Below are 11939 nucleotides of genomic sequence, written 5' to 3' on the forward strand. Positions count from 1 at the left end.
GGCCAGACCATCAGATATGGTCTCAAGACCCCCAACACCTGGGGCCTTTTGCAAAACCCGGGAAAAGACCGGAAGCATAATCCATATTTGCAGGACAAAGACCCCAGAAAGATATAAAAGAGAAGCCCCCCTGCATGTTACTTTACTCAGATTTGGGAAGTTATTCCGCTGAGTCCGCCAGCATATTAAACAGTGTAACTCCTTTTCTCTAAAAGCGTGGCTTGGTTTTTATCTGTTCTTCTGCAACATTGTTATGTAGTAAGGAGACCCACTCCCTCCCCTTTGAAGCTCACAGGACAGGACAGCCTGGCCTTTCTCGTCCAGCTCAGCCTCAGCTCAGCCTCAGCCAACCCAGCCCCGGCCCTCACTCCCACATTATCTTCATACAAACCCCAGACACTGTATCCCTTTACCCACACCTGATTGTGTATAGAGCTCTAAAAAATAAAGGCCCTTTAGCCCTCGCTGGTGTGGCTCAATTGAGCGTCATCTCTTGCACTGAAGGTTGCCAGTTCAATTCCTGGTCAGGGCACATGCCCAGGTTGCAGGCTTGATCCCTGGTTGGGGTGCGTGTGGGAGGCAGCCATCAATATTTCTCTCTCACATCGATGTTTCTCTCTCTCTTCTCTCTCTCTCTCTCTCTCTCTCTCTCCCCCTCCTCCTCCTTCCCCCCTTCCACTCCCTCTGAAAATTAATGGAAAAAATATCCTAAGATGAGATTTAAAATATATATATGGGACGCTTCATGAACTGGCGTGTATGTCATCCTTGTGCAGGGACCAGGCTAATCTCTGTATCGTTTCAATGTTAGTGTATGTGCTGCTGAGGCAAACACTGAAAATGTCATTTATAACAAAGGCATTTGGTTTCTTAACCCAAAGCATTTTATCAGCCACATGTTGGGGTGGGAGTGGGGAGAGTAGGATTGGAGAAAGGTATTATTGAGGCAGACCATGGCCACCAAGGATGCTTGGGCTGGCAGCAGGTAAGGCAGAACTCTATCACAGCACAGGATGATACTGCATAGTAATAGTGCTAAGCTATCGAAAAATGTTTAACCACGTCCCAAATCCTCTATTTGAGATAGTGTTTAAAAAACTAGGATTGCTATTTAAAACACAAAACTTTAGAATTTAAAGGGTTCCCTTTGGTTGTCTGGGAAGTTAACTTGGAATAATTAGTATCCTATATAATAAAAGGCTAATATGCAAATTGGACGCTCACTGACTACCAGGGGGCAGACGCTCAATGCAGGAGTTGCCCCCTGGTGGTCAGTGCACTCCCACACAGAAGCCCTGAGCCGGGCTCACAGCTGGCGAGCACAGTGGCGGTGGTGGGAGCCTCTCCCGCCTCCACGCAGTGCTAAGGATGTCCTACTGACAGCTTAGGCCTGCTCCCCAGGGGGAACAGGCCTAAGCCATCAGTCAGATATCCCCTGAGGGCTCCTGGGCTGCGAGAGGGCACAGGCCAGGCTGAGGGACACCTCCCACCAAGTGCACAAATTTCATGCACCGGCCTCTAGTTATTAAAATATTGCTTTGAGACCTGGTTGGTTTGCTCAGTGGTTAGAGCGTCGGCCCAGAGACTGAAGGATCATGGGTTGTATTCCAGTCAAGGGCATGTACCATGGTTGCAGGCTCGATCCCTGGCCCATTTGGGGTGTGTGTGGGAGGCAACCAATCAATGTGTCTCTCTCACAGCAACGTTTCTCTCTGTGTGTCTCTCCCCCTCCCTTCCACTCGCTCTAAAAACCAATGGAAAAAAATATCCTCGGGTGAGGATTAATAACAACAACAAAAATGAGATTGTTTTGAAAAGGCCTATCATAGTCACAAATTGTATCTTAACTTATCAGTTAACTGGTCAGGACAGAGCCCATATAAGCTCATCCTTATATTTTATAGGTTGTCATTCATTACTGTTAACAACCCACTTGCCCTGGCCAAGTGGCTCAGTTGGTTGAGCGTCGTGCTGTGCACCGAAAGGTCGCCAACCCGATCAGGCACGTACCCAGGTTTCAGGTTCAAAACTTGGTCGGGCTGCACGCAGGAGGGAACCGGTCAATAGTTCTCTCTCTCTCCCTCTCTCTCTAAAATCAATAAAAACATTTTTTAAAAATCCACCTCCTTATTGGATCCATTCTGAGAAGGCAAATATTGACATTTTAATATTGCTATGTCTCCTAACAAAATTATACAGAACGTGCCCTGGTATCACGGTCACACCAGGTCCACGTGTCCTCGGGCGGTGGTGGAGCACAATGACCGAAGTCGAGGGCCTGTGGTCAGCTGTGTGGGTTCAGACGCTGGCTCTGTCACAGACTAGCGGGAAATATTGCTTACCTTCCCCTGCCCTCGGTTTCTGCATTTCTAAAATGGGGCTGTAATAACAGTAGCTGCTTCATAGGGTTGTAAGGATTTTTTTAAAAATATATTTTTATTGATTTCAGAGAGGAAGGAAGAGGGAGATAGAAGCATCAATGATGAGAATCATTGATCAGCTGCCTCCTGCACGCCCCTTACCGGGGATCAAGCCCACAACCCGGGCATGTGCCCTTGACTGGAATCGAACCTGGGACCCTTCAGTCTGCAGGCCAACGCTCTATCCACCTAGCCAAATCAGCGAGGGCTGTAAGGATTTATTAAACTAATTAATTCATGTAACTTTTTTGCACAATGCCCGGACACAAACCAATAGCATTGGTTATTCGTGTAGTATTTGTTGTTATTATAATTTCAGCCTGCATGCCCCCTGCTGGTTTTGAACACAACAAACTTTTTTTTTTTTTTATCCTCATGGGAGGATATTTTTTTCCATTGATTTTTAGAGAGAGTGGAAGGGAGGGAGGGGGTGGGAGAAAGAGAAAGACCCATGGGAGAGATCCACCAATTGGTTGCCTCCCACACCCGCCCTGACCAGGGCCAGGGATCAAACCACAACCGAAGTAAGTGTCCTTGACCTGGAATCGAACCCGTGACCCTTTTAGTCTGAGGGCCGACACGCTAAACCCTGAGAAAAACCGGCCAGGACACAACGAACATTTAGCAGTTTAACCCAAGTAAAAATGCAGGGTCATTTTGGGGGTAGTCCGATCCTGATGGAATGATCTCGTGTGTTTTGATCTCCCTGGATAAAAGGTCAGTGCTCTGGAATCCCCTTCATGATGTGACTTGGGAACAGGCAGAGGCTGTGCAAGGCACCTTACTCTGCCTCTGCTGTGCCCCTTTGTCGGCATTAGCCTCGCCGTCCATGGCCCCTTGGAGACCCTGTCCTGGGGTGACTGTGAGTAGCCTTCACCCTTTGGTGGCTTCACGGCCTTTGGCGGTATGTGACCCTGTTCAGCACGCCCAGCGCGTGCCTGTGGCGGGGTCCGTCCCCAACAGACAGGAACGTCAGCTTCAGTTCAGCAACCGGAGCCACGTGGCAGTACAAGCAGGATCTACCATCCTCTCTTCTGTGGCTTTACCTCTGATAACAAGGACATTCCGCCCAATTTTTTGGCTGTTGCCATGCTTGCCACTGTCTGCCTGTACCACACGGGCCGCACTGTGCGAACTTAGAGCAAGCCCGTGGGCAGCCCCTTAGTGAACTGGATCTTTCCCGGCCTCAGACATCTCACATGTAACAGAACCTTTATATATATATAATATATTTTTATATATATTTATAGAGAGAGGACGGGATAGGGAGAGAGATAGAAACATCAATGGAGAGAGAGAATCATGGATCAACTGCTTCCCACACACCCCCTACTGGGGATGGAGCCTGCAACCTGGACACATGCTGACCAGGAATGCAACCATATCTCCTGGTTCATGGGTCGACACTTAAGCACTGAGCCACACTGCAGGGCACACATAACATCTCTTGACCCAGAAAAGCCGTTGGCTTTCTGTAGTGGGGGATTTCTGATGCGTCCTCCATTTAACTTCTCCCCCAACTTCATGACGATCTCTGTGGATTAGGTCACTCCCACCGATGACTTTCTTCCGCTGCAAGGACAGAGTTTATCTGCCCACAGGTCGCAGGGCCTCAGACCTCAGGGGCTGGGCCCGGGTTCCTGCAGCTCTCCCTTCTCCTGGACCCTTCTTCCTGGGCCACGTCTTCAGATTCCCCCGAGTGGTTCCGGAGATGAGTTTGAAGGCTGAGAGGCCTCGCGGTTGTCAGCAAGTAGCATTTTGATTTTTCTAATGTTTGTGTTTTTGTGTGTGTGTGTGTGTGTGTTTGTGTTTTTATTGATTTTAGAGAGAGAGGAAGGAAGAGGGAGAAAGAGAGAGCCATCCATCCGTCCTCTCCTGCAAGTGCCCAACCTGGGTATGCACCCTGACCCAGAATTGAACTGGCGACTTTTCCGTGCACCGGAGGACGCCCCCTCCCCCCCTCCCCTGAGCACAGCGGCCAGGGCAGCATTCTGATTGGCTTTTTCCAGCTCCCTGGCTCATAAACCCCTGCAGGGGGTCATCCTCTGCGGCAGAAGCTGCACCTGCTGGGTCAGCCTCCGTTTCCTGTACCTGCTCCTGACGGGTAGTGTCCATCTGCTTGAGCAGAAGCCCCAGTCCAGGGTTCCGAACCAGCCCTGTCTTTCCGGGCGGCGGCAAGCTGGGGATACTGCTGGGGGTCTTGCTTCATCTCAATCCGGTCCCCCAAGGTTCCCGCTGGCACCTCCGCTGGCCCTTCCCGGGGCAGCAGCTGCGATCCCCGTGGCCTGCGTGGCCCGTGACCCTCCAGCCCTCGCCCCGCCCCGCCTTGGGCTGCACAGTCCTACCAGCTCCTGGTGCTCAAGCCTATTCCTCTTACCGCGGCCTGATGGACTGTGAGGATTGGCAGCACTTCAGCCAATCGAAGCGGGCCATCGGGTGAGAGGCAGCGACTTCGTCCAATCGCGTTTCTCCAATAACTAGCGGTTCGCCCCATCGCAAGGTGAAGTGGCCAATGATGCCTCTGGAAGAAACAAGGAAGGTGGGGAAAAGATAAGGGGTGTGGCCACAAGGCCCCATCTTCCACGGGGGTGTGGGTGGGGGTGGGGGAAATGTAGAGGTTCTGGGCATGCGTGAGGGAGCCTGCGGCTTTTAGGGCCGTGGTACCTATGTGGGTGTCCATTCTTTGCGTGCACAGTATCTTTTAAAACTGCTTGTCCACGCGGTGAGAGCCAGTTTAATTAAAACTAAAATTCCCCACACTGATCCACTTACACAAGCACTGCAGGTGACACCTATTTATGTTTATTCTTAAAAAAAATCAGAGCATATTAAATGTTACTAATTTAATCTGTGTTTAATGATACCGATTTATCCTCAGCTGAGTGAAGGCGCCAGGGTCAATCTGCATAAAACGTACATATTAGTTAATTTTAATATTGCTCTGATTTTTTTTTTTCCAAAAGGAGAAGCATAAATAGAAGGATCCTATTTCCCTCTCACACCCCAAGCCCCAGTTTGCATCCTCCCCAGGGTACCAACCCTTCTCTTTGGAGATTCTGCGCTACAATTAATTACTCCTTCTGTTGTCTGTAGAGAAGCAGGAGTGGGGCAAATATACGTGTAGACTCTGGAGACAGACTGCCTGGGTTTGAGTTCTGTCTCTGCCGTGTACTTGCTGAGTGATCTCAGCCAAGTCACTTATCCACTCTGTGCAATTTCCTTAGCTTTAAAATAAGGGTATTAATAGTATCTACGTCATCGGGTTTTGTGAAAGTGCTTAGAAAAATCCTAACCCAACATAGCACTGAATGATGCTGCTGTTGGGTGTGTGGCTCCCTAGTATTATCTGTCCTTACTTCTTTTCATTTGCAGGCTCTGAGTTGGAAAGTTAGGGTTCCACATTGGTTCTCCAAGCATGAATCTTTCACCTCATAAAATTTACTTAAACTTTCTGAGCCTCAGTTTCCTCCTCTGCAAACGAGAGCTGACGTGAGGGTGAAATGACCCCCTGCCTGTAACTTATTCAGTAGTGTGCCTGACATTAGGAGGCGCTCATTAGATAAGCGCTGTGACTGCATTCAGCAATCCCCACTTCCTTGTCCTCCAGGGCACACCGCTGGACTACAATTCCCAGCCTCCCGTGCAGCTAGGTAGGGACACAAGACTGAGCTCTGGCCAATGGAATGTGGGCAGGAGTGATGAGCACATTCCAGGCCCGCCTTCCTGCCAGCTTCCTAGCCTGCACAGCGGGGAGTGGTAGTGGGCCCAGAGATGGGAGGTTCCTGAATCCCTGCTACGCTGCTTAGAACTCAGCCACTCAACCAGAAAAGCCCTCTTGGGAGGGGAATAAATAAGAAACTTTTATTGCGATGCATCACCCAGATGCTGGGGTTGTTTGTCACAGCTATCAGCCAACCTAACGCATCGCCATTTCTATTATTACTGAACATTGTTACTTATTTAATTTTTATCCCTTGATACTTTGGGCTCGGTTGGCACAGATTAATGGTACCTTTCCAGGGTGTGTTGTTTGTGATGGCATTTCAAGCCCCTCTTTACGCTCTGTGTCTGTCTTTGGTGTGCCCTCACGCCAGCCCTGGTCCCCCAGCCACAGAGCCCAGTTCCTGCTGCAAATGCCCATGGAATGCGGCTTTGTGTCCGCTGTTTCCGGCTTCATCGCATTCCTATCCCACCTGCTTTTCTCCTCTCCTCTCCTCTCCTCTCTACGGGTTCCTTTGTTCATTCATCCACTCATTGTTTTAGCAAATATTTACTGAGCTCCTACTCTGAGCTAGGCATTACGTGAGACTCGGGACACAGCAGGAGACATGCAACACCACCCCCGGTCCCGAGTCTAATGGGAAGTAAGATAGTCTAACTGCCTACAACATCTGCAAGCACCATCTCTGCCTTAAGCCATGCCATCCTGGTCCTGGTGTTGAACGAGTGATTGGGGTAAGAAGACTTGTGCTATGGCAGTTTGGAGGTGGGCACCAATAGAGAAGGGTTCTTTTTAAATTAATTATTATTATTATTTTTTTTGCTTTTTAAAGAGGAAGGGGGAAAGAGAGAAACATCGATCAGCTGCCTCCTGCGAGCCCTGCACCAGGGATTGAGCCCACAACCTGGGCATGTGCCTTGACTGGGAATCGAACCACCAACCTTTTGGTGCCCAGGACAAAGCCCAACCAACTGAGCCACCTGGCCAGGGGGAGAAGGATTCTTAAAGGAGGCGAGCTGAGGGTTGAGTAGGGTTCACCCAGGCAGAGGAGGTTGTGGGGGGCTGGTGGGGGGCATTCTAGCCAGAGGGAACAGGTGGTTCCAAGTCTGGAGGTGAGAGAAAGCTGTGACCTGGAAAGTGGGGAGGTGAGAGGTGAGGCTGGAGAGGTCAGGAGGGGCCAGATCTTATTCCAGAGCAGCAGGGAGCTTGGTCTGAGGCCTTAGTAAAGACCTGGCAAGATGGGCAGCTGGCACTTCACTGGTTAATCCCTCCCCTGAAAAGGACAGCAGAATCACAGGGAACGAGCACCTGGCAAAGCCACTGCTTGCTGCTCCGACCTGCGGGGACACGGCCCAGGGAAGCCCAGTTGTCTCGGTATTCTCGCTGCATTTATTTTTATTTATTTTATTTATTTATTTATTTATATATATATTTATATTGATATTTTACAGAGAGTAAGGGAGAGGGATAGAGAGTCAGAAACATTGATGAGAGAGAAACATCCATCAGCTACCTTCTGCACACCTCCTACTGGGGATGTGCCCGCAACCCAGGTACATGCCCTTGACTGGAATCGAACCTGGGACCTTTCAGTCCGCAGGCCGACGCTCTATCCACTGAGCCACACCGGTCAGGGCTCTCGCTGCATTTAGATGCTACACCTGGGCCCTGCTGGTGTGTGGGGCCCCCGCCCCCCTGTTGTTTGTGTCTGTCCCTCCATAGGGATGGTGAAAACCTGGACTCCCAACCCTTGTGAGAAGGGGCTTGCCAGGATCACAGCTGTCATCCTTCATATACCCTCTTAAGACAATGTACGAAATTTCCTTAACTTTTCCTTTAATTGTTCTTCCCTCCTTTCCCCCCCTTGGTCATCAAACCTTTGACATCAAACAGAGTCCGTATGGCACAGTGGTTTGAAGTCACACAAAACTGTTTGACTCCTGGATCTGGTTGTCACTAGTCTGGGCCAGTTCCTTATCCTCTCCGAGCCTTGCTCTTCCTGTCTGTAAAATGGGGATGCTCGATTCCATGAGGCGATGTCCATCACATGGTCAGCACAATGCCTGGCGCCTAGGACGCATGGCCAGTGGGAGACGTGATTCCAGGTTCAACAAATGTTTATTGAGCGCCTACTGTGAGTCCTGTGCTCAGTAAATAGCTCCAAGTGAGCCTGCTTCTGGGTGAGCTCATTCGTTCTGCTTTCAAGTGGCCATCAGGGAATCCAGCTTCGATTTCAACGTGTGGTCCGCAGACCCCTGGCAGGGAGGGAGAGGGTGGGCGGTCCCTGAGGTCCTCTCAGGGGCCTACAAGGGTCTCAGCCGTTTTCATAACAGCACTAAGACATCCTTCGCCTTTTCCCTGGGTGGACATTGGTACCGACCATGCAGAAGCGGTGGTGGGTAAAGCGGCTGAAACGTGGATCAAGGCAGGGCCTCCAAACTGGACGAGGGCGGTGCATCTTTACAGCCATGCTCGTGCAGAAAAAACGAAACGCAGGTCTACCTTAGAACGCCTCTGATGAAACAGTAATGAGCATTTTATTAAGTCTCCGCCCTGGAGGACATACCTTGTTAGTATCTTGTCTGATGAAATGGCAAGAACACAACAGGCGCTTTCTGAGGCAACGGAACGGGTGTCTCCAAGAATAGCACTTGTGCGCTGGCATGTCGCAGGGCCATGGTTTTCAGGCACAGACTAACTCCGGTTATTCAGCCGGGAGGACAAAGCAGATCAGCCATCTGCTAGGCTGGCCAGCCGCCTGCCGGCCTCGCAGTGGGGATCTATACCCAGCGCTGACCCGGAGCCTCCTCAGGTGCCAAGGGAAAGAGCCCCTGACTTCACACCCCTGTCACCCCGGGAGCTTAGATGAGTGCGCTTTTTTGGAAAAAGGCAGATAGCTCTGGCCGGTTTGGCTCAGTGCATAGAGCGTTGGCCTGCAGACTGTAGGATCGTAGGTTCGATTCTGGTCAAGGGCACGTACCTCGATTGCCTGCCCTGGTCCCCTGCCCTGGTCAGGGTGTGTGGAGGAGGCAGTCAATCGATGTGTCTCTCTCACATTGATGTTTCTCTCTCTCTCTTTCTCCTTTCCACTGTCTCTAAATGTCAATGAAAAAATAAATCCTCAGGTGACGATTAACAAAAAAAGAAAGAAAGAAAAAAGCAAATAGAAAGTGGTATATCTTCCTCCTTAAAATTTAAATGTCACCTGGAATGTTAGAAATCTAAATGATATGGGGACAAATGATGTTAATATCACTGACCAAGATCCCAGCAAAAGCGTCGTTCAAAATTAGATTATTTTTTTGTTGTGGTAAAATAGACATAACATAAAACTTACCATTTTAACACATTTTTGAAAAACGTAGTGATTTGAGAGAGAGAGAGAGAGAGAGAGAGAGAAACACATTGATGTGTTGTTCCATTGATGTGTGCAGACATTTGTAGCTTCTCGTATGTGCCCCGATGGGAGATCGAACCACAACCTTGGTGTATCGGGATAGGCTTAACCAACTGAGGGCCAGGGTCCCCTTTTAACTCCTTTGAAAGTGTGACATTGGTACATGCACAGTGTTGTGCAATCATGGCCTCTGTCTAGTTCCAGAATGATTTCATCATCCCAAAAGGAAATCCCATATCCATTAAACAGACTCCTCCTCCCCCCTCCTCCCAGCCCCTGGCAGACACTGGTCTGCTTTGCCTATTCTGGACATTCCGTGCAAATGGAATCAGACAACATATGGCCTTTTGTATCTGGCTTCTCTCAGCATAATGATTTCAAGGTCCATCCATGTTGTAACATGTAACAGAACTTCATTCCTTAAAGCACAGCCTAGAGAATATAGCCAAGGATCGTGGGATAACTATATTACAGGCAGGAACTGGAAATATCAGGGGAACACTTGGCAGTGATGGTCTAACCACTATGCTGTACACCTGAAACTAACACAAAATAATATTGAATGTCAACTGTAATTGAAAAATAAACATTTAAAACTGGTTAAAAAAAAGAACCTCGTTCCTGTTAGTGGCTGAGTGGGGTATTACACACACTGCAGGATGGAGGGTGAGAAGCACCTTTTGTTCAGCCGTCACCCGTTGTGGGCGTGCGGGTTGTCTCCCGCTCTCGGCTGTTGTGAATGCTGCTGCTATGAGCGTTCACGTGTAAGGTTTTGTTTGGACATCCATTTTCAGTTCTTTTAGGTACAAACCTAGGAGTGGAATTGCTGGGTCACACGGTGATTCTATGTTTAACTTGTCGAGAGACCACTAAACTATTTTCCACAGCAGCTGCACCCTTTACCCTCCCACCAGCGATGTACGAGGCTCTAACACCTCACTCCCTTACCAACACTTGTTAATTGTCATTTTTCTATTCCAGCCATCCCAGTGAGGATAAAGTTGTATTTCACTGTGTGTTTTTTTTTTCAAATATATTTTTATTGATTTCAAAGAGGAAGGGAGAGGGAGAGAAATAGAAACATCGATGAGAATCATTGATTGGCTGCTTCCCCCTTCCCCCCAATACTGGGGATCGAGTCTGCAAACCGGGCATGTGCCCTTGACCAGAATCGAACCCGGGACCCTTCAGTCCTCAGGCTAAGGCTCTATCTGCTGAGCCACACCGGCTAGGGCTCTCACTGTGGTTTTGACGTGTATTTTCCCTGATGGCGAATGATGTGGAACATCTTTTCATGTGCTTGTTGGCCATTTGTGTACCTTCTTTGGGGAAATGTCTAGTCAACTCCTTTGTCCGCTCTTTCTTGGGTTGTTTGTCTCGTAAGAGTTCTTTATATATCCTGGGTGCTAGACCTTGATCAGACTTATGGTTTGCAATTGTTTTCTCCTATTCTGTGGGTTGTCTTCTCACATTCTTGACATTAATTAGATATTGAGATATTTCTTTTTAAAAAATATATTTTTATTGATTTCAGAGAGGAAGGGAGAGGGAGAGAGAGAGAAACATCCATGATGAAAGAGAATCATGGATTGGCTGCCTCCTGCACGCCCCTCCTGGGGATCGAGCCCACAACCTGGGCATGTGTCCTGACCAGGAATCGAACCCTGACCTCCTGGTTCATAAGTCGACGCTCAACCACTGAGCTACGCGGGGCGGGCAAGGTATTTTGCTTCGTCAGGACCTACAGGTCTGAGATACTGACTGGCCACAGAGGCAGGACCCGATTCCTAAACTCTCCTGCCAATGACCCTCCTTATCCCACCTGCGCCTCCTCACAGGTGAGTCCCATCAGAGGGTGTGGCTTCTGGGGTCCCTCTTGGGGGAGACTCTGAAGTGCTCATTGGGAAGGAGGACCTTGACTCCGAGATTCGGCAAGAAAGGGAGCGGGTAGGGTGGTTTCCCCAACTTCCAATATTTTTTGCTATCTTTTCTTAGCCCAAATTGCCAAGTTTTACATCTTGCCTTTACTCTTCTTTTATATGTGTGTGTATATATACATACATATATATACATATACATATATACATACATATATATATACATATATACATACACACATATATATATATATTGATTTCAGAGAGGAAGGGAGAGGGAGAGAGAGGTGGAAACGTCAATGATGAGAGAGAAGCATTGACCGGCTGCCTCCTGCACGCCCCCACACTGGGGATCCAGCTGCCACAACCTGGACATGTGCCCTGATGGGAATTGAACCTTGACCTCCTGGTTCATAGGTCAACGCTCAACCACTGAGCCCACCTGGCCGGGCGCCTCACTCTTCTTTTACTCCCAGCCCAGCTTTCCCTCCTCCCCACCCCGAGTCTTTCCCTGGTGGAAAATG

At 49.1% G+C, this 11939-nt stretch overlaps 1 non-coding gene across 1 annotated transcript; it reads right to left on the reverse strand.

The window, feature by feature from the left end:
• Nucleotides 1-727: 727 nt before the first annotated feature.
• Nucleotides 728-835, reverse strand: LOC114226791 (U6 spliceosomal RNA). Its single transcript, XR_003612903.2, has one exon. It is a non-coding gene; the product is annotated as a U6 spliceosomal RNA (small nuclear RNA).
• Between the last annotated feature and the right edge of the window lie 11104 nt (nt 836-11939).

The sequence above is a fragment of the Eptesicus fuscus genome, chromosome 15 (genome assembly GCF_027574615.1).
Source record: "Eptesicus fuscus isolate TK198812 chromosome 15, DD_ASM_mEF_20220401, whole genome shotgun sequence".
NCBI lineage: Eukaryota > Metazoa > Chordata > Mammalia > Chiroptera > Vespertilionidae > Eptesicus > Eptesicus fuscus.